This window comes from Chelonoidis abingdonii, chromosome 20, assembly GCF_003597395.2.
Source record: "Chelonoidis abingdonii isolate Lonesome George chromosome 20, CheloAbing_2.0, whole genome shotgun sequence".
NCBI classification, from domain to species: Eukaryota; Metazoa; Chordata; order Testudines; family Testudinidae; genus Chelonoidis; species Chelonoidis abingdonii.
Genome location: NC_133788.1, coordinates 4980333 through 4993535, shown reverse-complemented (window position 1 = coordinate 4993535; position 13203 = coordinate 4980333). Strand labels below are relative to the sequence as shown.

Here is a 13203-nt window from a genome sequence, read left to right as displayed (position 1 = left end):
AACTTAACTGGAAATACCAATAAAAATATCGGGGCGGAGGGAGCAGGGTAAAGTGCTTGGTCAAATACATCAGCCATGAGAGGATTTTACAAACTGTACACAAACAGCATCACTGAAATGCAACCACTTCTGGAGTGGAGGGCAGCAGCCTAGATGAAGAACTGATACACACCTGCTTCTTATGAATAGGGCAGGGGGTGACCTTTAACAGCCAATATATACGAAGGAAGGTGTTCATTTTGAAATATAGGGCAGGGACTCAGTTCTTTCAGCTATCAAAGTTACAAGAGGAGATGTTATTAAAAATATATTTAATAGAGAGGCATTAAAGCGAGCACAGCTAATGTTAGCAAACTAGTGTCATAATAAGCAGTGAGGAGACAAACACACATATCTGGCGCAATATATAACCCAAGGCTACTTAAGGGATGTGTTGTGGCCTAGAAGATAAAGCACTGGACTAGGACTCAGGAGACCTGGGTTCTGTTCCAGGCTCTGCCATGGGCCTGCTGTTGACTTTAGGCAAGTCATGTCCCCATTCTGTGTCTCAGTTTCCCCATCTGTAAAATGAGGATAATGACACTGACCTCCTTTGTGAAGCTTGCTGAGATTTAATGATGAATAATGCTATACAACATCTAGGTATTCATTATTAATACTACACTGAGCCTTAAAAATCAGTGCCCTCTGTCCAGGATACTCAGCACAGAAACCCATCTCGCAGCCTTTGTGGTAAATGGCATTTATACATCACAACACTAGACTGAAAGCAGCTTGGGTCTTTCTCCATGTCTTTTCAGCACCATTTTCCTAAACACACACAATTCACTAGAATGAAAGCTCTGATGTGGATCATTTACTATTCCTCACCTCTTGAATTCAGGGCAGTTCAGTCGATTTTTTTCACTCTGCACCTTCGCAGTCCCAAGCAGATAATACACCCTCACTTGCCCAAACAGGGAGATGGGCTGCTGAGTGTCTCACGCAGGATGGCTTGCTATAAGTATTACCATTTCCTTCCCACTTTACCCACCGGGAATTTAAAGTACCAGCTATTCTGTGTTTTCTTGGTTGGTACCAGACATATTCTCTGGTATCTAGACAAAAACACAACAGAGGGAAGCCCAAAGTGACCTCTGCTTCGGGGTACTTGTCACACTCACCTCAGCAGCGGTGAACAGATCACAAAGACTGAAGATGAGCTCTGTGTAGCTTGAAAGTTTGTCTCTCCCACCGACAGAAGCTAGACCAATACAAGCCCTCACTCATCTTCTCTCACAGATTCAATGGCATTTCTCTGAGCATGGCACTACCTCAGCCTGCGAAAGCCAAAGGGCCTGGTTTTATATTCCTTATGCAGACAGAACCCCCACTGTAGTCAGTGGGAATACAGAACAGCGACCCAATATACAACTTCCAGTAGGAAAACAGAAAAGGTCCAAAAAGATGATGTCAAGATTGTGTCAGTAAAATTAATCCCTGGCGGAAACTACAGAGAAATCTACAGAGGGGATGCTGAAACATACAAGGATAACTTTGCATGCAGCTTTTTGATTCAATGATAGAAGAAAAACTACTATGCCAAAACCTCTTTTAACCAGCCTTACACAACTTCCATGAAGATGCATCAGCACAGGCACAGAGTCTATTTGCCTGCCATCTACCTACATGGTTAGTTTTTCCTCCTCATTATCAAGAATATTTTACCCACTTGTTCTTGGTCCCTTCCCCGCAAAGAAAAAAGTTCTATTCGCTCTGGGTGAAAAGAATTTTTCCTAACTCCCCACAACTGGCATGATGAGGTTCCCAAGCCTCGACAAAAGAAATCCTCTCTTCTCTGCAGATCTCAATGAAGAGGGTAATTGAATTTACAGACACAAGGCATATTCCTAGTCCAATTCCTACCCTGACTGCAAATGTTTCCGTGCACTCAAACCCAGCCCTGAATGACGTTCAGCTCCACCAATTCTCGACGAAATTCAGGTCATTTAGGATTGCTCAGCGCCAACCAGGATCAGGCACCTACTCCACCGTTTTTATGTGTGTGCGCTAGATTTTTTTTAAATCTTCTGTTCCTCCTGTAAAAGTTTTGGGGACAAGCTCAAATAAATCTCTTCTTGCTTTGCATAAATATTTATTTTACCATTGCTTGGCACTTCTACAACTCCTTCCAACCAATGACAGAAGCATCACAACCAGGACTAGGTACTATTTTTCCGATAAGGAAACTAGGACATGGAGCAACGAGGTACAGCCTCACCAAAAAGCACTTTTGTTGTCTTCCTTTGCAAGACACCGGTTTCTCGACAATTTTCAACAGCTCAGAATTTCCAGTCTAAGCAGATCGTTTGGCTCTAGGAGCAAGTGAAGTACAAGTAAAAAAACATGTTGCATAACTGTGAAGAGTATTTTTTTATGTACACAGAGTAAACAAAAAAGCCACTCAACAATGCATTCCCTGCTAATCAAACCCTGATGCTGCAACTCACAAGATGGAGACTGGCGCAGATTCCATTCGAAGTACAATATAGAACCCAAGTGTTTTTCTTCCTAGCAGATTTTTTAAACATGATCTCAGCTTCAAGCATTGTACATTTGGGCTTTCATTAGCAATCAAAAACAAAAAAAAATGGCAGCAGCCCTCACTTGAGAAGAGCAGAATGACTGTAAAAGCTAGAAGACAGAGCATCAGAAAGAAGAGGATGGTTTCACCAGGACCGAGAGAGAATTCTGTCCTTGGGGCTGACAAAGATGTATACTGGGTGCCAATTCAGGTTAACTTATTTTTGTAGTTTGATGCCTCTTGTATTTAATTTGGTGTTATTAGCTACTGTGAGTTTAGAGAACAGCCGTTTTCAATGGCCCTGAATCATTTCCCTTGCAAACTTCCAGCCTTGAAAAGCTTGTCTGTTTTTGACTGCAAGCACCAATCGTTGTGAGGTATTTGCCTCAATGTCAAACTGCTCTACCAAGAACTCCACAGTTCCTTATACACAGATTAACATGTGTCAGCATGGAGGTTTTTGTTTCTGATCCCTAGATAAACTGAAACAAAGAGGGCAAGAGGTAAAAGAACACCTTCTTCCAACCAAAACCATCGACCAGTTTGATTTCCCAGTGGAAAACAAGTTCAGATTGTAAACAGCAGCGTGGTAAAGGGCAAAACCAACATTGTAAAAGAAGTCCATGTATCCAGACAGGACAGGAGATGGTTAACTTCAAACGTGCACACAGTATTGTGGGACATTGTTTACACAGGCAACACCTCAACACAGGCTTATGCAGCAGAATTTTAAGAAACCCCATGTAAATCTGAATACTGTGGAGGGTTCAAAACTTTATCTGCAGTTAGCTGTGTTTGGAGACTTGAATATGATTAAAAGGATACCGCTAATTTACATATCACACACTTGTCTGAAAATGTTACAAGTAACACCTACAATCACTGTATCTTCTCCTTCTATCAATTTCTTTACTCTGGGCACTTGAGAGCACTTTGTGCAAAGTCGTCTTCACTCAGCCCCCTTGTACTCGCACAAATGGGAAATAGGCCTTTCATACAGCAAGGGGAGAGAGGCGGGGAAAGATACATTGATGAACATGTGGTTGTAAAGCCACCAGAATTGGCCAGCGGATTCATTAGGTGTCTGATAAATATGAAGTCCCATCATCCCCCACACTGTGGCTTCTGGTAAGGAGGGAAAGCACTTCTCTCTCAGCACATTGTTTCCTGGCTGGTGCAAGGGCAGGTACCCAGCCTCCAAATCCTGCTCCCCAGTGAGTAATTCCAGTGTCTGCCTCTGCTGCTGCTCTTAGATTTCCCAACCAGCAGAAGGCAACTGACCTAATTTTTGTCAGTTTCACTGTTTCCCCATGATTCCAGCAGCAGTCCTGACAAGGGACAAGACTGAATTTTCACTCTGATGCCCCCTGGCAAAGCACTGAGCAGCACCAGAGGTTCTACAACAGTCTGGCTGCAGAATCAGGCAGACAGCCCTGCAGCAGTTCCTCTGTTCTTATTTTGACAATTTCCTTTGCAACCATATGTGATTTAAAAAAAGAGAATGTGGGTGATGGGGGAGGGATGTTAAATGAAAGCTTAAATTCTGCAAAGTTTAAGAATTGCAAATATGTATCAGTAACCCAAAGTAGCAAATATCAGTATGATTTTTTTTAAAACCCAAGATTTCATCATTAGCATATTATTGCACTATTTCTTCAAAGCACTCTGCATACATTAAATGTTTGTCTCTACACCCTCACAAGGGTGCGAAGTATCATTATCCTCATTTTACACGAGAGAGAATAAAGATGCTGTGTCTTGCCCATGTCCCACACTACAGTGGTAGTGCACAAAACAGAACCCAGATCCTCAGACTCCCAGTCCTGTGTTTTTAATACAAGATTGTGTTTTAAATACAACTACCCTATGTAAAATGTGCAAGAACATGATAGTGGCTGAAGGTTAAGAAGTCTGAGTTAAAGAGCTTTATTTTACCAGGAAACATTTGGGGAACCGTTATAATTCAGTGCCCTTTGACAGAGTCTTTGCAGCTAGGGTTTAGTGAGCATGAAATATTTCATGTGTATTTGTTTTCTCTTTCTATACTTGAGAATTACTGGAGTGTTTTTCTTGGTTTTAGTGTGAGCGGCTTATCGTTTGCCTCACACAGTTATGTATATGCCACTCCAATATTATAGAATCATTGCATAAGTCAAGATTACATCTTGCACTTTACCATGTGATACCCCAACATAGGGGCTGACCAGAAACTGCAATAAACCCTAGTCATGTTCCGTGAGAGGTGATCAATAGTTGCATTTTAGAAGTGACTTGCATGGTATCTGGATATTATACTGAGAGATAGTGTAGTTGTCAGTGCAGAAAAGTGAGAACCAGGACCTCTGGTTTCTATTTCCAGCTCTGCTACCAACTTGCAGTGAGTTAAGCATGGCAGCTCGGGGCAGATTTTTTAAAAAATTTCAACACCTCAATTAAGGCCAGATTTTCAGAGCTGAAAATATGACTCACTTCCCTATACAATTCCAATCCATCTCCTCTTCTTATCTGTAAAACAGAAACATTTACCTGCCTCACAAGAGGTGATGAAGTTGACCTGCTAGCAAAGTGCTTCGAAATTTTCAGAACCGTACAGGTACTGTACAAATATAAAAGAACAATTAGGTTGTTAGTACTCCTTGGAACATTCTAAAGAAACTATGTAAGTATCATTTAAAAAAAACCCCACAGTTAGTTAGCTACTAAGGGAGTTTTCCTAAGCAAGAACATTAAAATAATATGCAGCTAAAAGTCAAACCAATTGTCCCCCTATGTGTCAATTTGGACTCTCATGGTTCTTAGGAGTAGCCTTCAGTACTACAGAGACATCTTTCTGCAGGCTCTATGGCCCAGAAGCAGCACACAAATGGATTTTGATGTTTAACCGAGTAAGCGGGAACAGATTATTAAATTTCAGACTGTCCATGTTGCACACAATAGAGTAGGTAATTAAGCTTATAAAAGACTCTTTAAATATTCATCTTTTGAATAGGTACACGAATACAGTAGTCCATGTGACACACCTTTTACAATACCTTGTGAAGCATAATCCTAGCACTAGATCAAGTTATACTGGGAAAGCAACTTTTACGTAAGATATTAACCGTGTTTTTTTAGTTAAGAATGCAGAACAAAGTTCATTCAGAGTAGATAACATTCTCTTGGTAGTTTTTTTACATAAGAGAACTATAAACTCTTGGTAGTTTTTTATATAAGAGAAAAAGTGAGAACAGGATGAGTATGGCACTGAACATGGTAACCATCTTTGGTGTGTGGCTAAGAGAAACTAAAAAATTACCCTATGGAATTCTATAATTATTCTTTATCTATAACTTATGAAGCAAATTTGCTTCATTCACATGTCTGAAGTTCAGAGGGCACTGTTAATCTGAACTCTAGTCAATTTTAAAAAAAAAAAAAAAGTTAAAAGTCATTTAGGTCTTACACCTACCCCTGAGGTCCCCCAATCATTTTGGTGGTTTTCACAACAAGTTCTCCTGCTTCTAACTTTTTTTCTCATTCCTGTTGCTGTATAAGAGATCCCCACAAACAGGGGAAACTGATCAAATGAATAATAGAGGAAAAGTGAGAAGGTGACTATTCAGTAACAGACCGCTCTGTCAATGAAATTATTGTAGATACAGGTTAATTGCTTAAAAACACATCAACTCACAAAGCCCAGCAGTCTCAATTTTTCCCCCTATTGTCCAAATTTTGTACTTCAAAATAATAGGCAAGCTTAGTATGAACATAAGAGATTGGAAGAGCTTATCTGCTTTTGTTAGAGCTCCATGGTGTTTCTCTCCTACCAGTGAGAATATATGTAAACAACTAGCTTGGCCAGATCCTCCCCTGATAGTTGGCTTAGTTGACAACTTCTCAAAGCACATTTCAAGTGAGGGGTTCTATTTGTTGTTTTTAAACACTTTCAGGAGAACATCAATGTTCAAAATACATATTTAAGGGCCTGAAGGAAAAACTAAAGACCTATTTATACAGTCTTGCTATTGCCCCCTCACAGGCACAGAACAGAACTGTTCAAGACAAAAATGCTGTGGAATTCTGCACCCATGCCATCCTCAGCTATCATGGCAGGAGGTCTGCAGTTAAACCTATTACTGTAGCACACAGATGAGAGACTGCCAATGAAATGAATGAAAAAGTGGGGTTGGCAACCCAGTCGGTGGTGCTCTTCCCTCTGAATGAATGCCCTGGCATGGTGCTAATAGGGCAAAGATATGTCTTAATTCCAAGTCTGACCTGTTGCAGTGTCAGTGTGCATTATTGAAAGTGGTTACTCTATTTCACTTCAGGGTGGCTACATTTCAGCAGTGGATGAAGTGACCACTACGAAGCATGCATCAAGCTTGAAACATTTTGAAGTTAAAGGCTCCGTATAAGTGAAAATACTGTTATTTCATATTCAGAACTGGGAAATATTTTAAGTGACTGGACTGAAGGAGCCTCAGTTCTTTTTGGCCTGAGAATCAGCTGTTGAACAAATTCTGATTTTAAAAAAATCATAAAGATGAAAGTGCAGAAGAACTTCAGTTATACCATAATTCACCCTGTTCAGATGAAATGAATAAACTGTAAAATGAATTCTTCTCTCTATATCTTGTCCACTCTTCTGGTAGCTTATTTTAGCTTCAATGGCTCCTTTCAGCCAAGGTTGTATAAAACATTTGGCCAAAACCCAGCCTAAGTGCCGCAGGATGGGTCACTTACTCTTATGAATGAGGAAACCTGATAAATGATGGCATCCACTCCTCTGATTAATTTTGGCCATTATGTTCCCTGCAGCTTGTCCATCAGTTTTACATCTCCACCACCTCCTTTGAGGAGATTGTTCTTCAGTTTATACAACCTACATTTTTTTTTTTTTTTTAAACTTTACCCCACTACTCCTAGCGATGTCCCTTTGGCTATAGATATTTGAAAGATGGAAAAAGATTTCCAGGGCCAAACTGCCTACATGGCAAGAAAAACAGCTGCGGAGATAACACAGGAGTTTGAGTACCAAGTCAGAGCTCTACCCCAGCACAGGAGCTGGATGGGAACAGACATCACCGGACTGCAGGGCCTACCACTAGGCTATAGGGTATCCTGGGGGAGGTCTCCTCCAGCTCTCCTGTTGAAGCTGTTCCATTTTATATTAAAATACTTGAGCAGTCATTGAGCCAGAAGTAGAGCTTGAGGTGAACTCTACAGCCTGGTGATTAGGACACTCACTAGGGAAACCTGGGTTTCAGTCCTTGTGCCAATGAATACTTCGTTATGTACACGAAGTGGAACAGATTCAACAGGTGAGACTGAGAAAGGCATAGCCCAGGGGTAGGCAACCTATGGCACGCATGCCAAAGGCGGCACACAAACTGATTTTCAGTAGCACTCACGCTACCCGGGTCCTGGCCACCAGTCCAGGGGGGCTCTGCATTTTAATTTAATTTTAAAAACCTTATTTACTTTACATACATCAATAGTTCAGTTATACATTAAAGACTTATAGAAAGGGACTTCTAAAAACATTAAAATGTATTACTGGCATGTGAAACCTTAAATTAGAGTGAATACATGAAGACGCAGCACACCACTTCTGAAAGGTTGCCGACCCTATGTGGCTAGGGCATTCTGGAAGAAACGAAACCTGGACTCAAAACCCTGCTCCAGAATGGGGATCTGACTCTGGGTCCCCACAGACCAGGTGAAGATCCTAACCACCACCACAAGAGGTAGGCAGTGGCACTACCCCCAATTATCTCCTCCCCAGTTTTGCAACTCTAGCCTGCCTTTCTTCTGACCAAACTGTGTTTTTGACGGACTCCTGTCAAATTTGCCAATAGTTTCAGGTCAATTAAAACCGGCAATTCCCAACAGATGAACTATTCATCTGAAGAGTTTTCATCAGCTCTTCTGTGGGGCACGTGGCAGACCAGGTTAGCCAGCACCAGGAGCCACACAGCTCTAAGAGACTTCTGTCAGCATTTAAACAGAGCCAAGGACAGAATCCAGAGTCCTGATTCCCTGGCTCAAATCCACCAGAGCCAGAAACAGAACCTAGGAGTTCTGATTCCCCTGCTTGAATCCGCTAGACCCTACTCCCCGCCCAATCGTGGGGAAAGAACCCAGGAGTCCTGGCTCCTAGTCCCCTGCTCACCGCTCTAACCCACTAGACCCCTTCACTCCCCTCCCTGAGCAGGGAGAGGACCCAGGAGTCCTGGATTCCAGCCCCCCACCTCCCATGTACCCCACTAAACACACACCCACCCCAGCACTGGGGAAAGAACTCAGGAATCCTGGCCTCCAGCCCACCCCCCATGTACCCCACTAGACACACACGCCACCACTGGGGAAAGAACCCAGGAGTCCTGGCTCCCAATCCCCTGTCCACCACTGTAACCCACTAGACACCCCCCACTCTCCTGAGCAGAGAGAAAACCCAGGAGGTCCTGCTTCCAGCCCCCCACCACCATGTACCCCAACTAGACATACACCCACCCAGACTGGGAAAGAACCCAGAATCTGGCCTCGCAGCCCCCACCACCATGTACCCCACTAGACATCCCCCACCCCAGCATGGGGAAGAACACCCATGAGTCCGGCTCCTACCAGCGGTCACCCCCATGTACCACCACTAGACAACAACACCACCCAGACTGGGGAAAGAACCAGGAGTCCGGCCTCCAGCCCCCCACCATTACCACTAGACACCCACCACCCAGCAACTGGGAAAGAACCCAGGAGTCCTGCTCCAGCCCACCCCCATGTACCGCCCACAGACACCGCCAACCCAAGCACTGGGCGAAAGAAAACCAGGAGTCCGGCCCCAGCCCACCCCCCTATGTACCACTAGCCGCCCCCCGAGCAGGAGGAGAACTCCAGAAGTTCTTGGCTCCCAGCCCCACTGTCCCACTCAATAGACCGCCGCCCCCCCAGCGGGAGAGACCCCTGCCCCGCACATCACCTTGCGCTCTCCTCGGGCGTAGGCTGCCCCGGTACTAGCAGGCCGGACGTCGGCGGCACCTACCACACCTCGGGATGGGGGACGAAGGACCTGCCCCCGCCCCGGACCTCTGCGCCGCCGCCCCCGCCGCCCTGGAACCTCGGAGCGGTCGAGACGCGTCGGCGCCCCCCGGAGCTCCCTGAGAGCCCATCCGGCCGCCTCCCGGAGCCGTGACGGCGCGGACACCTCCCCCGCGGCCCATTTGGTACAGTCCGCGCTGACAGCTGCCCGGTGTGGGGGCGGGGGCGGTGTTAAAGCAACAGCGCCGCCCAGGGGGCCCCGGTTGGGGGGCAGGGGGAAGATGGGGGGTTGGGTATAGGGCCAGTGGGAGATGGGTTGGGGTGTAGGGCCAGTTTGGGGGCACGGGAAGATGGGGGTTGGGGTGTAGGCCAGTTGGGGGAATGGGGGTTGGGGGTGTAGGGGCCAGTTGGGTAGGGGAATGGGGGTGGGCTGTAGGGCCAGTGGGGAATGGGGGTTGGGGTGAGAGCCAGTTGGGGTGGCCAGGGGAAGATGGGGGGTTTGGGTGTGGGGGCAGGGGGAAGAGGGGTTGGATGAGCCCGTGGGGGGCAGGGGGAAGATGGGGGTTGGGAGGGCCAGTGGGGGCAGGGGAAGATGGGGGGCCTGAGTGTAAGGCCAGTTGGGGAAAGGGGGGTGGGGGGCGTAGGGCCAGTTGGAGAAGATGGGGGGGTTTTTGGGGTGTAGCCAAGGTTGAGGGCATGGGGGGTTGGGGATGTAGGGCCAGTTGGGGACAGGGGGAAGATGGGGGGTTTGGGGTATATGGCCAGTTGGGGGGCAGGGAGTGGGTTGCCGGGGGCTCAGGATGCAAGGCCCAGTTGAGGGGTGGGGGAGGATGGGGTGCTGGGGCCCCATGGGACTGGAAGCTGTACAAGAGACAGTCACTGCCCCAGAGGGCTTACAGTCTATCTAGACAAGATACAGTATTCTCCCCATTTTACAGCTGGGTGTTGAGGCATGGAGAAGTTAAGGCCCAGATCCTCATAGGTATTTGAAATCAATAGGCGTTACGCACCTGAATACCTTTGAAGACATGAGCCTAAGGTCGGGTCGACACTTAACAATTAGATCAGCCTAGCTACTTTGCACAGGGTGATGAAAAACTTCGTACCCTCAACAACACAGGCAACTAACCCCAGTACAGATACAAGTATGTTGACAGAAGATCAACCTAGCTACCGCCTTTCATTGAAGTGGATTAACTACACCGATGGAAAAACCTCTACTGTCGATATAGAAAGTGTCCACTGGACTGTTGTAGCGGCTACAGTGTACACGTGGCCTAAATGACTTGTCCAGTGTCAAACAGGGACGGTGTGGCAGAGTTGATGACAAAAAGATTTTCTGCGAGAGCATCTTTCCTAAGAAAAAGCCATGGGTGAGTCATTTAATATCCATGTTACATACTCTTAGATTTAATTTAAAAACCTATTGTTCCTGGAAAGATAATTGACTATCTAACGCTGAAGGAAAATCTGTTTTGATACCGTCAGATTTTGGTCTTGGGGCTTGTCTACAACGTAACTACAACCAAAATAACTAAATCTTCAGTGCAAGTGCCTGTGGGGACAATTATTTAAAATTAAGAATGTCTGATTTATATATAATTTTATGTTGATTTTTAATTATTTAAGTTATATCAAAGTAGAGCAGGCTTATTTTGATTCCAGTTACTGTTCAGACAATTCCTTGGATTTCCTGTGTCAGATTCCCCACTGCAACCCTCCATCTTTACATTGGAGTAAATCCAACTAGTGATTTCAGCAGTTACATCATCATCAAGGTGAAGTAACAGTGGTGACTTAGGCCCCTTGCCTCTGTTGTACAATCAATATTCATTCAAGAGCAAACGGGTGACCGCCAGAGCAGAAGCCAGACCAGTCAAACATGCTATAAAGATTTCCTGGGCTCGTCCTCAAGCACAAGTTGTACTGCTTTAAGTGGTCTAGTTAAAGAAGTAAAAGCCCCCTAGGCTGGACCAAGTTATACTAGTATAAAAAGTGTTTATACTCATATAGTATAGAAGAGGAATTAGCTCTTACATAGAAGTTTTCATCCATAGATCTCAAAGTACTTTACAAAGAGGGCAGTATCATTATCCCCATTTTACAGACGGATAAACTGAGGCACAGGATGGTGACATGACTTGCCCAAGGTCACGCTGCAGGACAAACCCAGGACTAGAGCCTAGGTCTCCTGAGTCCCAGTCTAGTGCTCTATCCACGAAGCACCTTTACACCCCTCTAACCATTTGCACACAAGGAGTTGTACCAGTAAAAATCATCCCCCTAACTGCGAGTTTTACTGGCACAACAGCTGTGGGTACTAGTCAAAGTAAATGCAGCAGGTAGGAACTAAGACCACCAACCTTCTCAAAAGTAGATCTGCCCAGTGTCACCAGCTTTGGCTCTTTTCTTGTCCTGGTTCGTTGATTATTTTGATCGACTGATTTTTACGTTCCAGTTGGTATCATATGATGTTGCCTGAGGTGGAAAAGCCTGCTGCATTCACGCGTCCACAGGCAAGGGTCCTTTTCTGGAGTCCGTATTCCACATAAAGCCGAGTAGTTCTGCTGGAGAGACTGTATCTGCAAAAGGAAGAGCTGCCTGCACAGACGTGCCTCTGATTTCCTTTTTATCTTCAGGGCTGACCCTGCGTGATTTAAGCTGAGGGGGAAGTTAGATGTGGAAAGGGCGGAGATGACAGGGAGGAGGGGTTATGCTAAACCCGGTTGTGGGGGCTCTGCCTTTGTTCCGTGGCCCAGCCCCTTAGAATCAGAAATGCGATAATTCATATGTAGTGGGAAATGTCCTAGGGACGCTCTGTACTTTTCTGTCCATACACTACAGTATGGAATCTGCACGGTTCTGTGGAGGAGGCCAGTGTTCTTTAAATGATAGCCAGATACACAGTTAACTTTTTCACTGCTGGCCTTCTACCACACCTGCTGGGCTGCCCTCATTTCTCAGTATTTCACTGAAATCAACAGAGCATTAAGGTGCACATGAAGAGATTCAACTCCGCAGCAGGAGCACTACCTGCACACTTCAGGAGCACAGCTGGGGCAGCCAGACAGGATGTAACCAGGGTACTGAGCAGCGTGGCAGTCTCCTTCTGCCTGGACCTAACTAGGACATAGATTCCCAGGCCGGATAGGACCATTGTGATCATCTAATCTGACCTCCTGCATAACACAGGCCAGAGAACTTCCCTAAAATAATTCCTAGAACAGATCTTTTACAGCTAGCCATATTAAAATGCATATTGTGTGCTTGTGCCCTGCTTGCCAGCACGCCAGATCACTCAGTATCAGTGACCAGTCTTCTCCATTACTTACCATTCCCCGCGATATTTGTGTCATCTGCAAACTTTATCAGTGATGATTTTCTGTTTTCTTCCAGGTCATTAACAGAAGTGTTGCCTAGCACAGGGCCAAGAACCTTTTTGCCTCATGCACCGATCCAGGTGTGGTACATGAGACAAAAGACACTTTCCCCTCTGCCTCCTCATCAGCCTATGCTTCAAGTACGCACCACGGCAGGTCACTTCTTGAGAGCCTGGGAGCAAAGGAGTTAATTCCTCCATAATGGTGGCAACTACTCCTGCTGGCATTTTTGTTAGACCA

General features: G+C 45.4%; 1 protein-coding gene across 3 annotated transcripts in view; it reads right to left on the bottom strand.

Annotated features, from left to right (window-relative positions):
- Positions 1-12188, bottom strand: part of POR (cytochrome p450 oxidoreductase) — a 61062-nt gene extending 48874 nt beyond the window's left edge. Inside the window, exon 1 of one of the 3 annotated variants that reach the window (XM_032789644.2) lies at positions 11947-12188. The gene's annotated coding sequence lies outside the window, so the exon portion shown is untranslated. Of the gene's footprint in view, positions 1-1163; positions 1322-5089; positions 5162-11946 lie in introns of those variants that run through there. The other 2 variants (XM_032789642.2, XM_075073966.1) reach the window with 2 other exon arrangements.
- Positions 12189-13203: the final 1015 nt, after the last annotated feature.